Below are 19283 nucleotides of genomic sequence, written 5' to 3' on the forward strand. Positions count from 1 at the left end.
TGAAATGCGTGGTGGCTTGGTGTTTAGCGCTTCTGAATCAAAGCTGTTGGATCTGGGCTTGATTTTTGGAGTGGGTCATCCCCTGTGTGTTGTCGACTTTCTCCCACCTTCCAAAGATACACTAGCTGGGTTAAGTGGTGTTTCTAAATTGTTCCTGTGTGTCTGTGTACGCCAGTTTGTGTTTGCCCTACAGCAGATTAGTGTGTTTCCAGGGTGTAGTCCTACCTTAAGCCATATGCTTCCTGGATATACTCCAGGTTGCCACAACCCATAACAGGAATAAGTGGCTTTCTCGTAATGGAAGGATTCATGACAATGTACTGTAGTTTCATGATTGTAAACATTACTACTACAACAAGGGCATGCTAATGTGGCCCTGCAAGGTACATGTTCTATACAGTAAGAATAATTACAATGATAGCTAATGTGTTTTTTTTTTATTTTTATGTGCACTGATGTCTTTGACTGCTTACTGCTTCTTCGGGATTTAAATCCTAGCTTCTTGTGTCTGATCCACCTGTTAAAAATATGATCAATTTCCCTGCCACTTACTTTATGTTCAGGTTCTGTTTATTTGCTCCTAAAATATTGTAATGCAACGGGGGCTCAGGCGGGCGCCCTTGCCGCATCTGGTCGGCCCCTGCACCGTCCGGGGCTCGAACCCGGGACTTCCGTGTCTCTCTCCAGGGACCTAGCCCCGTGAGCTAAAGAGAGATCTCTTTACAGCCCAGTAGCTGTAGTCCTGCTATCACAGGGAAGGGCGGTGACGTCACCTGCTCTGGTACGCCGGCTCTTACACAGTACCTGTCGGCTGTAAGCGTTACATTCTCCCCCACTTAAGTCGCCGTCCCCAGCGAAGGGCTATCCCACCCCGCTTCTGACACCAATGTAATGCAACGGGGGCTCAGGCAGGCGCCCTTGCCGCATCTGGTCGGCCCCATCCCGACTGCAGGCTCGAACCCGGGACTTCCGCGTCTCTCTGCAGCGACCTAGCCCCGTGAGCTAAAGAGAGATCTCTTTACAGCCCAGTAGCTGTAGTCCTGCTATCACAGGGAAGGGCGGTGACGTCACCTGCTCTGGTACACCGGCTCTTACACAGTACCTGTCGGCCGTAAGCGTTACACTCTCCCCCGCTTAAGTCGCCGTCCCCGGCGAAGGGCTATCCCATCCCACTCTGACACCAAATGTAACGCAACAGGGGCTCAGGCGGGCGCCCTTGCCGCATCTGGTCGGCCCCATCCCGACTGGAGGCTCGAACCCGGGACTTCCGCGTCTCTCTGCAGCAACCTAGCCCCGTGAGCTAAAGAGAGATCTCTTCACAGCCCAGTAGCTGTGGTCCTGCTATCACAGGGAAGGGCGGTGACATCACCCGCTCTGGTACGCCGGCTCTTAGACACAGTGCTTGTCGGCCGTAAGCGTTACAATATCAACAATTGGGAAAAGTAAAAAGAAGAAAATAATTACTAGCTTCCCATGATACTATGCCCCTAGCATTAATACAGAATATGTGTTTTTACCCCTGTTCTTTGTGAAGTGTAATTTGCAAACTTTTTAAATAACACCACAAAAACATTTAAAGTAAACTAAGTTTAAGCACATTTGGTCATTTATTAGGCATTCATGTCTCATCTGCCTAGCAAGCTGTTAAGGGAATAAAATATTTTTTAAAGTTTGTTGAATTACAAACAACTTAATACCTGTTAGCTATTAATTGCATTGACCTTATCAAATACTTTCATTAAATACCATCTATTCTGCTTTCTGTCCTTTTTTGAAGTCTCCAAAGATTTTATCCTATCTTCATAATTTATTATAGCATGTCAGGAGAGAGCCTCCCCTCATTAAAAAGCACAAAATTCATTGTTTTATGACTAGAGTCATCTCAAATATTCTTTCTAGTGGGGATTACTTTTTGCAACTGTGAGCAGTTACACTACATAGTAGGATAAGATGCACTTTGGCATTGCTGAGTACTTGTGGGCTGTTTTTCCCCAATGCACCAATCAAAGATAATTTAGGTTTTGCTTTTCATTATTTATTAAATGTCATTTAGGGCAGCTCCAAGGAATGATAGTAACAATGTGGATTGGGCCCTCATGTGCTGAATGGGGAATGCACATGGGGGAGTAGAGTATGATTAAATAAACAAAAAGGAGGTATAAAGTTCTAGACTGGGCATTTGTGTGAGAGAGAGATACAGTGGAACTCTTTTGTAACATGTTTTTAAGTTCTGCACTGTGGACTGGTAGAGAAATTAGACTGCACCCTGTTAGACTGTAAATCATTTTAAAGAAATTTGAAGTTAATTTTTGTTGGCCTTCTGCAATGTGATGATATTGTAATTGGCTCAGTCGGAGATTTTGTTTTAATAGATTAATGAAGTGGTGCCGAAAAGTGACATTTTCAGTTTAGAATTGCCACTTATTTTACTGTTTTATGACTCAGTTTGGTTTCAGCAATTGCAGGTCTGTCTGATTCCATGGCTCCATAACTCCAATTTATACAAATTGTATGTGCAGCTCTCAGACACGAGTTATGAAAGAAAATATACAGGGCAGCAAATGCCTAACCAGGGTCATGGCTCCTTGTCATTCTAGTGACTATTAATTTCCAGTTGACATCATAGCCACAGTCAGGTACTAGCACAGCTTGGCTCTGCACCTGAGATCTGAAGGCTGTTGCTAAGACACCCTTCTGTATTGATTGAATGAGATGATTCAAGGATTAAGTAAATACAGTATGTAAATAATACTGGTGCTCCATTCTTTTTAAGTCAGAGTAAAGTTTTTGTAATTGTACAGCAAATATAAATGTAACTTGTTCCTTGAAATATTAAGATCAAAGTACTCAAAGCATTTTTAAAATATTTTAACACATACAGTACAGTAGTATACTGTATACTCTTTCTATTTTGTCTATGTTCTCAATATGATCAATTTTGCATAAAAGAGTCTCCTACTAGAAAGGTTTTCTTTTAAATTTAAAACTTGTAGTGTGTTCCCTAAAATTCTATTTAACTAAATTAATGAATTTGTCAATAATATTGTTACAATGGTCATAAAAAGCTCATGTTTGCAGTTCTAGGGATTCAAAGCAACAAGTAGGAGCCAGGGTTGCTGAGTTGCAGCAGGTCTGAGAGACATTGATCAAAAGATTTTTCTGGTTCACCTCAGTTAATTAACTTTTTGGTAATCATTAAGAGTCATCAGCAGTTCAGAAATACAGTATAAAAGACAATCAAGGAGAGAGAACAGAGAAAAACAGAGAGTAAGATGTGGATGGAGAGAGGAGAAAAAGTGTTATTTGAAAATAGAGTAATTTGTGTGTTGTTAGTTGCCTGTTATTTTGCTTGTGTTACTGTGTTACTTATTAACAATGAGTTATTACATACTGGTTTATCAAGTTCAAGTTTATTGTCATTAAACTCATACACAGGTACTGTATATGGTATAACAAAATGCTACTGTATTTAGCTAGCTCTCAGATAGTAAGTAGCACAAAAAACAACAATACAATTGCATAAGAAAAGAAAGAGAGACAACAGGTAATGCGCAAAACAAAAATTGGCAATTTGCAAAACAACAACACATAATAATAATAATAATAATTGCTTACACTTATATAGCGCTTTTCTGGACACTCCACTCAAAGCGCTTTACAGGTAATGGGGACTCCCCTCCACCAATGTGAAAAACAATAAAAGGTAACAGGTAATGTGCAAAACAACAACAGTTGTGCAAAATCATTCTGTACGTCAACAGAATGAAATAAAGGATACAAAATTATGGAGAGTGAACATCTTGACATATGAGGTAGAGGTAGATTTCAATGTGTGTTTAAGTTTTGATAAAAAGAGAAGGCACCTTAAGGGTTTAGATTGTAGGTGAGAGAGGCTTAATAGTTTGATAGTGTGTAAAAACTGTCTCTGAGTCTGGTTGTCCGGGCCCGAATGCTCCAGTACAGTTTTCCAGATGGTAGTCTGTAGCTGGGGGTTGTGGGGTCTTTGATGATGCTTAGGGCTTTCCTCAAGCACCGTCTGTCATAAATGTCCTGGATGGATGGGAGAGCAACTCCAGTGATGGACTGGGCAGTTTTCACCACCTGCTGTAGGGCTCTGTGGTCAGCAATACTGCAGTTGCCATACCACACTGATGCAACCTGTCAGCATTCTTTCTTTAGTGCATCTGTAAAAGTAAGTGAGAATCAGGGGAGGTATCTTAGCCTTCTTCAACCATCTTAGGAAGTACAGGCGCTGTTGCGCTTTCTTAATCATACAAGTGATGTTGAGAGACCATGTGAGGTCCTCGGTGATATAGACGCCAAGGAATTTGAAGTTACTGACCCTTTCTACTTCAGTCCTGTTGATGTGGATAGGTTCATGATGGTTTTGCAGTTTTCTGAAATCAACGATCAGCTCTTTGGTTTTGCTGATGTTGAGGGTGAGGTTGCTGTCTTCACACCACGTTGTAAGGAGATTGACCTTAGGCCCTCTTATTTATTTCTCTTTCGCCAGAGCTGTGCCAAAGAATAAAGAACTCTGGTGAGCAGGTATATTTCTGGCATATCTTTGACAATTCGGAGCTATATTTACTTTAATTATTTATTATCCTACTTGGTATTCTCCTATTTGTAACAATATGCATGTCTGGACTTAATATCCAAATCCTCATTTTTCTTCGGTGGAAATTTAATTTTAATAACACCATCAATAAATCAACTAAAAAGTAACATCTCAAGACCTAGAATATGAATAAATGCAATAATCAACATTTTTTACTCAGTACTGCTCTTTAAAAATAAATAAAAATAATAAAAAAAATATTTTGAACTTTTGCTTTGTTTCTTCTTGTTATTATATCATTTGATTGGAGATTCTGTTTTTAGTACAGGTCTCTCACAGATAAAGACTATATTTATCCTGTAAATTGACAGTTTACTAAAAGGTGCTCAACAAAATCATAAACAGCTAATAAAGGTAAACTCTTTTAGCACTTTATGAAAAAAGCATGATTCACACTGCATGTGTGTAAAAAATTATCACTTCTCAAAGTTTCATCTGCTAAACCAGTATCAATTTTCTAAATTCAAGATCAAGATGTATGGTAGTGCTGATGCCACATTACAAAAAGAGGGAGTAACTGCTGTTATTGTATAGATAATTGAGTATACAGTACTTGTGGGAATTGTCATGGCTAAACTAAATAACCCGAAATAGCCATTTCACTTTAAATACAGTACATGATTCTTTAAATTCCTGGTACATGCAAAAAGAAATAATACCACTACCTATTTTAAAAGATACAAGTCATGAAAGTAAAGCATTTTTTACTTTACTTATGGTTCTGGTATACGGTAAAAGCATTGCAGGTTCAGACAAAATATAAGTCTTGTCTGGACCACATTCACCATAAAGATTTAGTGAATGGGCTGCTGCTCTCAGTCACCTGACAATTTACTGAAAGACAATTGGGCAAGTAGGAATCAGGGACTTTCTACAGTAGGTCAGTCAATTTGATGTCAGAGAACAGGGGGCAGATTGTCTGTATTGTGGACTCACCAGAGTGAAGGAAGAAGGAAGTGACGGACTGAGGGACAGTCATGAAGGGGGACTGAGGGACTGAGGGACAGTCATGTTGGCATGAAGGGTATCAGAGACAGATTAATGCTTTTTGCAGAGTTTCAGAGAGAGATTTAGTTTAAGTATGTTTTGAGACCTGTAAGAAACTTACAGTAGCCACCTGGCATAATAGTTAGGGACTTGAAGCAGTTTAGTCAGGAGCTCAAAAAGGAGTTAGGTTTTTGTCTGGTTTGTTGTTCTGGTGTGTGGTTGTTTCTTTTTAGAGGAAGATCTCCTGTTTCCTGAAAAAGGCTGAAGGAGATTGGGCAGACAGTCTGATGATGCAAGGGGAAAGAGCACTACCATCATGGCCTGTTAAAGAGGAAAATGATCTTGGTCCTGTGGAGAACAATGGAAAAGAGGAAGACAGGCCTCTTCTCCCATGGCCTGAGCCTGAAGCCAGACTAATAATAAATAAAAGATGGATGTGCCAGAGCTCACTACAGCAGAGATGGAAGCAAGGCTGCCAGAGAACCATTCTGTTACGGATTCGGTAAGAGAAACCGAAACCAGTGAATGAACCCACTTGCAGGAGCTGATAAAGCCTAGCCGTGATCCAAAGAAAGCCGTAGTCGAAGAAACGAGCCGAGAGTCCAGGGGAAGCCAGAGATCCAAAAGGGAACGAGTTACCGAAGCCAAAGCGTGATCCGAAACCGTAGACAATAGAGCAATCCGATAGTCCAGGGGAAGCCAGAGATCCAAAACAGAGCGTGAGTACCGAAGCCAAGCCGTGATCCGAAAAACCGTCGTCAAAAGGGGAAAAAAACGTAAACCGAAAACCAAGAAGGACACAAGGCAGAAGAAGGAGTAGCGCAACTAGGAAGCTCGAAAAGGAAAACCAATACTGAGCAAGGAGGTAGGAAAAGACAGGTGTTTAAGTATAGGATGAGACGGGGGTGTGGTGGTGAATGAGAAAACTGATAGGTAAACTGATGGAGTAAGGCTACGCCTTCTTCTGCCTCTTCCGTAGCCGGGAGGCAGGGATCGTAACATTACCCCCCCCTCTACGGGCGGCTCCTGACGCCCTAGCGGGACGATCAGGGAAGTTGAGGTGGAAGTCCCGGATGAGGTTGGGATCCAGAATATCCTTCTCCGGAACCCACGAACGCTCCTCTGGACCGTAGCCTTCCCAATCAACTAGATATTGCAGGGATCCACGTGACCATCAGGAATCCAGGATCTTATTGACAGTGTAAGCAGGGAGTCCATCAATTACTCGGGGCGGTGGGGTTTTTTGTTGTGGTTTAGACAGGGTGGATCTGTGAAAGGGCATAAGGAGGGAAACATAGAAAGTAGGGTGGATCCGAAGGGTAGGAGGCAAGGCCAGCCGATAAGTTACTGGGGTAATCTGGGTGAGGACACGAAAAGGACCAATGTACCTGGGAGCAAGCTTGCCAGAAGGTTGCTTTAGAGGAAGGTTACGGGTAGACAACCAAACAGATTGACCACATTGAAATCTGGGTGGGATTCGACGGCGCCGATCAGTCACCTTCTTCTGCTGAGCTGCAGTGCAAAGAAGGGTGGCTTTGGCCTTTCTCCAGAAGGTCTGCAGGTATGTGATATAGTCCTGAACCGATGGGACCTCTGTGTCGGGATGGGAGTCTGGGAGAAGAGGAGGTTGATAACCTAAGGCACACTTAAAGGGAGACATGCCAGTAGATGCAGTATACAACGAATTGTGTGCATACTCTGTCCATGGAAGCAAGGATACCCAATTATCATGGGTAGAGGAGATATAGGTCCGCAGGTAGGTCAGCAGTTCTTGATTCATGCGTTCCGTCTGACCGTTGGCCTGAGGGTGATAAGCAGAAGTAAGTGAAACTGAAGCGCCCAGCGACTTACAGAAGGCCTTCCAAAATCGGGAGACAAACTGAGGGCCCCTATCTGAAACAATATCTTTAGGGATGCCATGCAGACGGAAGATATGCAGTAAGAACAATTCTGCTAGTTCTCAAGCCGTAGGTAAAGAAGGCAGGGGAATAAAATGAGCAGATTTGGAGAAGCAATCTACCACTACCATAATAGTCATGTGTCCTTGGCTAGGTGGAAGGTCAGTAATAAAATCAACTGAGAGGCGGGTCCAGGGACGGTCAGGGATGGGCAAGGGTCGAAGAAGGCCTGCCGCCCTCATCTGGGAAGACTTCATTTGAGAACAGATAGAGCAGGCCTGGACATACTCCTTGACATCTTTGGCCATAGTTGGCCACCAGAAGTCTCTGGAGATTAAATCCAAGGTACGTTGGAATCCAGGGTGTCCAGCGAAACGGGAGTCATGTCCCCATTGTAAAACTGCGGATCTGACTGGATTCGAGACGAACAATTTGTCCTGAGGGCACTGAGGAGGTACTGTCTGTCCAACCACGGCTCGTAGAACAATTACTTCAATGTCCCATCTTACAGCTGCCAGGAACTTACCAGAAGGGATGATGGGTTCAGGAATCAATTCGGCCTCAGGTGGGTCGTGGATCCGTGAGAGAGCGTCTGCTTTGATGTTCTTAGAGCATGGAGTGTAGGTGATAAGGAAATTAAACCTGGTAAAAAAAAAGGGACCATCTGGCCTGGCGAGGACAAAGGCGTTTGGCCAATGGCAAATACTCCAGGTTCTTGTGATCAGTGTAAATCAAAAATGGATGATGAGCACCCTCTAGCCATCCATTCCTCCAATGCCAACTTAATGGCCAAGAGCTCACGGTTACCAACGCCATAGTTCATCTGTGCAGGGGATAACTTCTTAGAGAAGAAGGCACAGGGGTGAGGAATCTGTTTTTCTCCATGACGTTGAGAGAGAACAGCACCCACACCATGGCCAGAAGCGTCCACTTCGACAACAAAAGGCAAGGAAGGATCAGGGTGTTTTAGGATGGGGGCTGTTGTGAATAGGTGTTTCAGGCGCTGAAATGCCTCTTCTGCTTGAGGGGTCCATTTACCTTGTCTTGGTCCTTTCCGAGTTAAAGAGGTTATTGGAGCGACCACCGAGCTGAAGTTTCAAATAAACCTCCTGTAAAAGTTAGCAAAGCCGAGAAATTGTTGTATGTGTTTGAGATTTTTGGGTGTGGGCCAATCTGTTATAGCGGAGACTTTATTCGAATCCATTTCCACCCCCTCTGGAGAGATGATGTAACCTAAAAAATGAATCTTAGAAGCATGGAAGGTGCACTTCTCCAGTTTGACATAAAGTTTGTTCCTAATGAGCCGGGAGAGTACTTCTCTGACATGAAGAACATGATCCTGGAAGAAATTAGAAAAAATTAGAATGTCATCCAAATAAATCAAGACAAATCTTTGTAGCAGATCACGAAAAATGTAATTAATAAAAGACTGAAACACTGCTGGGGCATTAACCAAACCAAAAGGCATGACCAAATATTCGTAATGTCCATGGGTTGTCATGAATGCCGTCTTCCACTCATCCCCTTCCCGAATGTGGATTAGATTATAGGCCCCTCGTAAATCCAGTTTGGTGAAGACCTTGGCCCCATGCACAGACTCAAGTGCTGCTGGAATTAGAGGCAAAGGATACTGATTCTTGATTGTGATCTCGTTGAGGCCACGATAGTCAATGCAGGGACGGAGCCCACCATCCTTCTTTTCCACAAAAAAAAACTGGCACATGCAGGTGAAGTGGATGGACGTATAAGTCCAGCCTTCAGAGAATCTTGTATGTAAACTTTCAGGGCCTCAGATTCAGAATTGGAGAGCGGAAATATACGACCTTTAGGAGGGATAGTACCTGGCAAAAGGTCAATGGGACAATCATATGGTCGATGAGGTGGGAGGGCCAAGGCCTCCTGCTCATTAAATGCTTCCTGTAGATCAGAATATTGAGGGGGTATGGTAAGAACACCGGAAGGGGACGTCGCCGTGAGTGCAATTCTTACGGGTAGATGACAGCAATTTCTAATAGATCTGGGTCCCCAAGTTAAAATTTCTTTACGGGACCAAGAAATGTTAGGGTCATGCTGTTGTAGCCAAGGAAAGCCTAGTACAAGGGGATGTGTTGGGGTCTCAAGGAGATAAAACCAGATGTCTTCCACATGGGTGGTGCCAATCTGCAATCTTATAATTTCAGTTTGACACCTAATAAGTCCTGGAGACACTGGGGAACCATCAATAGATTGAACACGAAGAGGTGGAGTCACCAGGGTCAAGGGTAAGTTCCAAGTTCGAGCGATGGAGGCGTCTATAAAGTTTCCTGCTGCCCCGTAGTCAATAAAAGCAAGAAGAGGCATCCGTTTATTACCCCAGAATAGTGTAGAGAGAATAGAAAATCCTGATGAAAACTGAGGGGATTGAATTATCTCACTCACCTTAGGATCTTGAGAAGGTGGGCGGCGCCTCAAGGATGAGTATGAAGCAGGGCAGTCAGCTTTAAAGTGTCCTAATTTTCCACAGTACATGCAGCGACCCTCTCGTTGGCGTCTCTCTCTTTCTTCAGGGGTTAACCGGGTGCGGGCTATTTCCATAGGTTGTTCTGAGTCTAAAGTTCTGGTAGGTGATGGCTGAGGAGCCTCTAGTATTGGTGTCCGAGATCTTTCAGTACTCCTTTGACGAATTCTGAGTTCTAATTCCAACACCTGGGAAATTACTTACTCCAAGGTTCTGCCCAATTGCGGCATATTTACCAGGTGGTCCTTTATTTTGTCCTTGATGAAAAAGAAAAATAAGGACCTCATCATCCCAGTGAGTCTCCGCTGCTGCTATTCGCAAATCTATGGCATAATCTTGTGCAGACCTGCGGCCCTGGTGGATGGAGGAGAGGCGGAAGGCGGAGTTTTGATCAACTAAGGGACGACAAAAAACCCCCTTAAATTTTCCTAAGAAGAGATCATAATCCTGAACTTCAGGAGCCCCGCGATCTATCAGGGCAGTAGCCGATTCCAAAGCACGGCCGGTTAACAGTGAAACTATGAAGGCGATCCTGTCCTGAGGAGAAAAAAAAGTTTCCGGATGGAGCCTGAAAACCAGCGCACACTGTGCTAAGAAGCCCCGACATTTCGTAGGGTTGCCATCAAACCTGTCAGGTGGAGTAAGTGGAAGAGGTCGAGGGGCGGGTGTAGGAGCTGGCGGGGGCGGGGGCGGAGCCGAAGCGGCAGCTCCAGCGTTGCTTTCTTGATTTCCGGTGGGCGGCATTGCTGACAGGTCTGCGGAACTCTGTTGGACGGACGCCTGCAACTGGAGTAAGGCTTGCCAGTGCTGATCCGAAACCGAGCGAATCTCCTCTTGCTCCGCTGGGTCCAAGTTAAATGGCTCAGTATTCTGTTACGGATTTGGCAAGAGAAACCGAAACCAGTGAATGAACCCACTTGCAGGACCTAGCCATAGTCGAAGAAACGAGCCGAGAGTCCAGGGGAAGCCAGAGATCCAAAAGGGAACGAGTTACCGAAGCCAAAGCGTGATCCGAAAAACCGTCGTCAAAAGGGGAAAAAACGTAAACCGAAAACCAAGAAGGACACAAGGCAGAAGAAGGAGTAGCGCAACTAGGAAGCTCGAAAAGGAAAACCAATACTGAGCGAGGAGGTAGGAAAAGACAGGTGTTTAAGTATAGGATGAGACGGGGGTGTGGTGGTGAATAAGAAAACTGATAGGTAAACTGATGGAGTAAGGCTACGCCTTCTTCTGCCTCTTCCGTAGCCGGGAGGCAGGGATCGTAACACATTCATCTGTGGGGAAAATAAAAATGGAGGATACCTGACTGCACCCTGTTTAAAATGGGAAAAAAGTGATTGCTACACATAGAAAAGAATTTAGGTAGTTTTGAAGGTTTCCGAGTACCCAGAGGCGAGAGAAGAACAAAACCTAGAGATACAGTGGGTTCATAATCCAGGTGGAAGGTCTATGCCTCCAGGCCCCATTTGCTATTAAATCTGGCAATGAAGGTGGGCTTGGGCTTTGCCGGTCTTCAATTTAACTTTAAATTAAGGATCAATCACATTAACTGCTATACAATTATGGCTGGAAAGGAACCTCAAAAAGAGTGCAGGAGTAGGTTTATTACTCCTGTAAATAATCACTAAGTAGACAATTTTTATAAGCATAACAGCTTTAATAGTTTAATTACAAAAACGTAATGTGGAAAGAATATGTATTACTCTTCAGTGTCAGTATGGTCACAATATGGTACATAAAGCCAGAAAAAAAAGTGAGTGCCATGTGACAATTATAACATTTGTATAGAACAATATAATACTGCAACTGTGCATCTGTCTCTTTGAGTGATTAGTATCGTTTTGAGCATCTGGAAAAGGGTTTCAAGGTTATTAAAAGAGACAAGCTTAAAGAGAAGTCAGTGCAGGCATTTGCATTTGGGAATAACTGATCGGTCTCCTGCAGCTGTTGCTGGTTGGCTTTCCATTTGAATAAGTTAAAGGAGATTGTCGGTTAAAGACAGTCTTATCACATTAAAAATAGTCTCCCTGTTGTTATAGTGATCTCTCAGTTGAAGGGGATTGCCAGTAGATTAGAGTCTCTTGGTTTTTCAGTTATTTTATAGAGGGAAAGGTTTTAGACACAGTTAATTGAATTTTAGGAATGAGAGGAGATTGCTGTCCATATGGTTATAGCTAACCACCACTTAGACAGCATCTGAGGAGCTGGCCGACTCCAGGAAAGACCAGGGGCAGAGAAGCACAGCTAACACTCAAAGTATACTCCAGAGGTTCGAAGTCACAGTCTTGTCCATAGGTTAGAATGGAGGTGCACTTCTCAGGTGAGAGTAATGTCGGTGGCTGCTAAATTGGACAGAAGGAACGCATGAGAGTTTAAAGGAAACTGAATAGACTTTAAGATAAAGCAATAGCAAACCCAACTGCTGATATGTCAGGGGTGGTGGCTTTTGGTTTACGCTGTGTCTGTGGTTAAACAGGATCACTTGGGTAGGTTAGGTTAAACAGGTCATTCTTAAGATCATTACAGTACTGTTTTGTGTAACTTTCTACAGTGTTTTAGGTTGATCCCAGGATCAACTGCATTACACAGCAATATATAGAATAAGAAGTGAAGAAATATTACTGGGAGAATGCAGGCAGAACACTGCCAGACATATTTAAATATGTCTCACCCAGATTCGCCACTACTCCACTAGGAAAAAAAAAGGAGACAGGTGCTTTTGCATGCCTTGTATACTGTATGTTGTATCGGTGTATTTTTTGGAAAAAATTTTTTTTCTGTGCATCCTTAATTTTTGTTGATTGTTCTGTCCAAAGTCAGTCATATGCATTGCTTTCTACCACGTAACTGCAGTTCCCATTCATCTCTTCCAGTCCTCTCAAACAAACTCCTGAATTACTTGAAATATCAATCCATGATCACAGAGCTCCTTAACCCACTGAAGTATTTTCTGGTCCAGTAATTCCTGTTAATTCCATTGATCCAATATGTCCTCTGAAAACTGAAGCTGCCCACCCTACAAAATTTTGCCACTGCCAAATGTAACAGCTGGAATAATCAATATTTATTTTTTCCTTCTGAAAAAAGGTTCACGCCTTGTTCTCAACAGTCACTAAATCTTTGTCAGTCAAGCATGTGTAGATTCCAGGTTTATTTTATCCCTATCAAGACTTATCAAACTCGAAAAATATTTTTTAAAATGTACTTCTTTTAAAAGGTAGAAATGTAAAAAGACTAAAGAAAAATACTATATTTCATTTTCACATATGATCTTTCTAAGAACTGTTATACATATCTCCACTGTGCTTCAGTTGAATGTGCTTCAGTTATTTGGATGTTGTTTTTCTCTTCTTGATTTAGGAATTAACAGTGTTCCATCCGTGGGCCTGTCAGAATTGTCAATGAAGTAAATTTAATACTGATGTTGGCACTCATGGTTTCCCCAGTTGTGGCCTATCATTGACAGACTGCTTTCGGCTTTCAAGGTTAGAAATTGCTGGCTGTGAACACACTGAAGAAGTTACAGTTTACTGACAGCATCGCCTCTTTTATACCAAGAAAACACTGTTCTCTTGAAAAAGCAGGCCATATTATTTTTTCTGTACTTTTCTTAATTTATAATTGTGTCCAATCAACTTTTTGCCAAGGAACTTTAAATTCATATCCAATATATATATTTCTAAAAAAGTATGCAGTACTATACATGTATAAAGTGTCATTTCTTTTAATTCTCAGTACTGTATACAGTACCACCTTGTATACAAAATACTGTATATTCCAGTTAAACAGATTTCAAAACTCTCTTTACAGGAAAACTGAAGTGTACAGTATATTTGGTATTAGTTTAGCAATTAATTGTTTAAATTATTTTATTTTAATTTTTTTCTTGCTATCCACCTCTTATCCTCTGTCAAAGAAAATTGATGCTTATGTGATGATCTTATACTGTACAGTATATACTGTATAATGATCTTATATAATTTAAAAACATCTCCCGAGAACAATTGACACAGTTAAATATTTGAATGGAAGTAGAACAAGTATAGCTGCTATATTGCCTTTAGTTAAAAAGCTTCCCTAATGGAACTTCAATTAAAGGTGCAATTGTAAAATACTTACTACATTTCCTCCTCAGACAGCTTTAGGAAGTCTTTTCTGTAGCTATTTAATTTAACAGGTAAATAATCTAAATTATGCAAAGGACAGGATCACCCTCCTCTCATCATATCCATGGCAAACAATTATCAACAAGACCTAAAACAACATGCTTCATCACAGGCAAATGTGTCTGCATCTCCTGGAGCTTTCAATGAAAATGCATTCTTGGAAATTATTAAGGTGGGCTAGGCACTTAGCCCAAATTCCTGAAGTCATAATACCCAAGGCATCGTTCACTGATGAGCTGAGGCTGTTGTCTTCAAAATCTATGAGTGTAGTTTGCAGATTAGGCCAAAGAAAATGACATCTCCACTGACACATTGGAACAAAATAAGAAGAAGTGTCACCAATCTTTGAGCTGTCAAGGCCTCAATGCATTTATTGCTTATTTGTAGCAATAATGTAGGAGTCACTTTAAAATACAGCAGATATATCTTGGAGAAAGTAAAAAAAATAAACATGAAATATTTAATTAACATATTTCATAGACTTGGACAACTCAGGTGGCAGAGTGGATAACACATTGGGCTTCTATACAATAACATGGAAAAGTCATTCAAAGGCTTTGGACTTGAGGCAGACCAGAGTCAGAGTCAGGGTTTGTATGTAGAATCCTTGGATCAATTAGCTAATTGCAACCCAATGGGGTGAATGTGCTCCTCTTGTTTATAATCTTTAAGATGTTATCTATACTTTTACATAATGAGCTTTAAACTTGAGTAGATGTTAAAGATTGTTTTTTAATCATACGGTACATCACAGAATGTCCTTGAACACAGGATGTTTTTGTAATGCCAGGCCTGGAGATCACACTTTGTATTTTGAACATTGTTTCAAATGAGGTCTAAACAATTAATCTTAAACTCACATCCATTAAACAAATAATAGTTAATACAATTTAGACTGCTGTCAAGAGTTTGATTATGTAGACATACCGACACCAAACCAGATTATTGATTCTCATGAACCACATTAAAAAACCCTCTTCTTAATCCTAGAAAATCCCTGCATCTTTCTTCCTTGAGATTTTACCATTTGTTGTTTTTTCAGACCACAAGGTGGCATAGTTTATTGCATGATGAACTTTTGAGGTGATGCTGAATTCTGAACAAACATAAAATATTGTTCTAAATATGCCGATTGTGCATTAAAAAAGTAAAAACTAAAAATCATGAGCCACTTAAAACTAGCTTCAAACTGATTTTTAAATGTTTTATCATTGGTTAATATTAGCAATCTTAATATTAACTTGTACATCTTATATGAAGAGAAACTGAAACTTCAGAAAACACCTTGTTTGGGAGTTTACAATATTCTATGAAAAAACTGCTTTTAGTGAACAGGATTCATAGCTAAATAACATTGTCACTATTGTAATTTATCATCAATTTGCCATATGATGGACTTAGTTCTACCTGCTTACAGTACATTAGCAGAGCAAAGCTTTGGTAAGAATAAAAAGAGGGCAGTTTGAAGATCTACAGTATGAAATAATGAATCCATTCAAGTCAGAAAACATTCACTGAATCAGACTAATTCCTGATCACTTTCTTTTGAGGGCTTCTTGCATATTTGAATGTATTGTAATAAAAGTGGACATTACACTTCATTAATTATTTTGATTGAAAATGTAAACCATTTTAGCAAGACTTTGCATATCACAAAAAAAAGAGCTATTCATTGTCTGTGTCAGATTTCACACCTTGTCAAGGAAATACGATTCATGTGAAGGTGTCATTAGCAGTGTTGCTTCAGATTTTGTGTTTTTTCATGATGATGTAGTTCTGCACAACACATGACAACAGCTCTCATTTTGTAAAATGTAAAAAAGATTTGGTTTTATGAAAAAATAATAAATTGTTTTCCTTAATGACACTGGTAAAAGAAGATTTTCATAAAACTGATGGTGGAACAGAAAGGGTTATGAAGTGACACTGCTTTGAAACCTGCTGTACTTCCTGTAGCCCAAGAGATTAAAACAATGTTTTATTACCTTTATGACAGCTTGGAGCACAGACTGGAAGCAGTGAAGCTTGTGACACATTTACAAGCAAATCCAGCATGATGTATTGGTCAAACCATATCCCTTTAACCTGTGTTATTGTCTTGAATTTTTGGTTCAAATCTCATCTGGCTTTAAAATCATCTTTCAACTCTGTCCTTAAGCATACAAAAGGATTAATGCTTAGGAAAAAAAACAAAACATCACATCTTCTCAGATCTATTGCTTTAATTACAGATTAAAGGCTGCCAGAAAAAGCATATAATAGATTAGATATTTGTGGCATAAATCCTAAAACCAAAGTGGGAACAATTTAACTGGGATATTTAATTAGATAAGTATATATATTTGTCTTGATATGGGACCAAGATTGTATGTACTCTCTAAAAGCAGAGCTATGAGGAGAACTCTGGTTCTCCCAACTCTACCTTTGAGTTGCGTTTTGTGCCACATACAGTACATCAAAATAAGACAATTCTCTCTGCGGCAGAGCACATGCGTACTGAGTGCGTTATACTGTAATTATGTTCAATTTCATTAAAAAAAACAGTTTAAGTTTATATATTCAACTTTTATCGTTTGACATTGACATTTTAACCGTAAAGTATAACATATGGGCCTGCAGGGCATTTAAAGATTACCCTACAGGAAGAAGTGGCATCTATTTTCCCCTTTAGAAGCAAGATATAGACCATTTATTCCAACTCGACTGAGAAAGAAAAAACTATACAGTACAACGAGGTCCACCTCACTGAATCATTTGTGTCACAAAATTCTGATGCAGAAGTTCTCTACACGATTATTTGTACGACTTATAACAGGGTGTTGTTAAAGAAGAGTTTTCTGCTTAAAACGCGAAACCAATCCAATATCTGGTGCAATATCTGAAGCAGACTATTAATCGGACAACTCTCCCTAACTGCTTGTGACAAAAATGAAAACTGCACTGTGCAGCTACCATAGTTATACATACAGTACATACTGTATTACATCACTCAAAGTGCAATAATATTTGATCACCATGTTTGCTATTGTGATAATTATTATACCACGTATTCTACGTAGGGTTAATTTCAGGGGTCAGAAAGTAAAGAAGTGCCTTTCTCTACGTCAAGGACGCCTGTACCGACTATAAACTTTCGTCTTCACGGTTCCTAGCAGAACTGTGCCACTAGTTGTTGGCTACGCCCCCAGTAATGATCGACGCATCGACCGTCCATTTCCATCATTCGGCATGTCTGTTCTACCAATAATCATCAGAGGTGGTTCAGCTTTTCTAGGTGGGAGTTCCGTTGCCTGGTGCCGTTTTTTTATTTCTTTAAGGGGGAGGGGGGATAAAGTGAGAGAGATGCTGGAAGGAATCGCAAACTCTTTAGTTACACATACAATATATTCTGTACACTAGACTAAAATACTGTACAGTATGTCAGACTAGATTACTAGAGATAAACCTTAAGATGATTAGATGAGTTAAAGATTGAAAACAACGCATTGTGAAAATGCATTAAATGCCTGCCTATTTTTCAAGGATCTTTTGAGTGTCTTTAAAACATCTAGGCACCGAAGACAAATGTTGTTTAAATGAAATTGCTAACAATACGTCCAACTTCACTTTCCACTGGTATTAAAGCCTATATCACTAGATGATAAATGTACAATACAGTATGTCTGACTGTTGTATTCGACACATTGTAAAGACGTCTTTTTAATGCAATGGATTTATTAAGATGTCAAAAAGCTATCTTTCTTAGCCTAATTGGAAAATGACAGATTAATTGAATCTTAGGAGTGCATTTATTGAGGGTGCTAGAATAAAACGCGCACGTAGCAGAAAAAAAAAACATAAAGGGAGACCTGGAAGGTGCAGTAATCGTCTTACAGAATGACAAAACTGGAGATGCTGGACTCAGTACTACTACGCGCAGGAGTGAAACAGCTGTGGTTTGCAAAGGTGAGGATATGACTGGTCAAAGCCGAAATCAAACGCGAAGTTGAATTCACATCACAGCTGTAGATGGTTTCAGTGCTTGGAGTTCTCTTGATTTCTTAACACGTCAGTGTGTTTTCCTACAGATGTATTGCCGAGATACAATAGACAAGGATACGGACGTCTTACTGTTATGTGGCAGAGCTTGATTAAACTTAAAGGTGAAGATGTATTTGCCTGGATGTATTTTTGAAACTTCCGAACATAAGGACTTATAAAATAATATTATGGCAAAAAGGACCGAACAGAACAGAAGGTAAAGCAAGACAGAAGTATTATTTCGAAACTGATAAAATGCGCTGGTGCACGCGAATGGCCGAAGAAGATTATTTTTGCAGAATACAGTTTTGAATAAAAGTACAGTATAAGTATAATGACCTCATATGGAAGCTCTTTGCTGCGTTGTTTGAAAGGAAATACTTTTAACTGTGACACGTAAACGAAACAACTTAATATGGAATTGGTCCTCAAACACAAGAAGACACCGTGTTTTGTATTCATGCCCATCTTTGGAAATACAAAGTTTCTGCAGTTATGCTGTTTTCATTTGCCTTGCAAGTAGGTTCTTTGGAAAGTATACATTTATATTACGCTTTTCAGAGGCATGTGTAAAGAACTAGTACAGGGTTACTTGGTATACAATATTATTTCAATTCTATGTACAGTAGTAAGACAGTTTCCGAAATCAGTGACATACAGACGAAGAAATGGGCACCCAAAATATCTTTAACTTCATTCGCATTGTGTTAAATCCTAAGTGAAAAAGATGAAATCAACAGATTACGACTATTTTACATCGATGTGACAAACTGTTGCAGTACTCGACAGATAACGCAGCTGTCAGTTTTCTTGAGAAAGTACTCCCAAGTTTTAATTCAGCCTGTTATTCTTCCCTGTTGCTGGCCGTTGCACCATTCAGAAAATATGGTGTCCTAAGGTTATCTTTTAATATATCGATCCAATAAAGATGACTATTAAATGGAACGGTATATGCTTTAAGAGGAATCCTTGATCAGCAACAGATAAGTTGTGGTGAAGACGAGCCATCATTATTCTACTCCCCGAAAGGGGGAAGACTACGGCAGGTGTCTTATAAAAGCAGGTACGAGTCAAAGCTTTACCGTTTATCGCCT

At 40.5% G+C, this 19283-nt stretch overlaps 1 protein-coding gene across 1 annotated transcript in view; it reads left to right on the plus strand.

The window, feature by feature from the left end:
- The first annotated feature begins 17508 nt into the window (after positions 1 to 17508).
- LOC102698389 (exostosin-1-like) overlaps positions 17509 to 19283 on the plus strand; it is a 396583-nt gene continuing 394808 nt past the window's right edge. The window contains exon 1 of the mRNA XM_006625674.3: positions 17509 to 19252. The gene's annotated coding sequence lies outside the window, so the exon portion shown is untranslated. The remainder of the gene's footprint in view (positions 19253 to 19283) is intronic.

This window comes from Lepisosteus oculatus, chromosome 2 (genome assembly GCF_040954835.1).
Source record: "Lepisosteus oculatus isolate fLepOcu1 chromosome 2, fLepOcu1.hap2, whole genome shotgun sequence".
Lineage (NCBI taxonomy): Eukaryota > Metazoa > Chordata > Actinopteri > Semionotiformes > Lepisosteidae > Lepisosteus > Lepisosteus oculatus.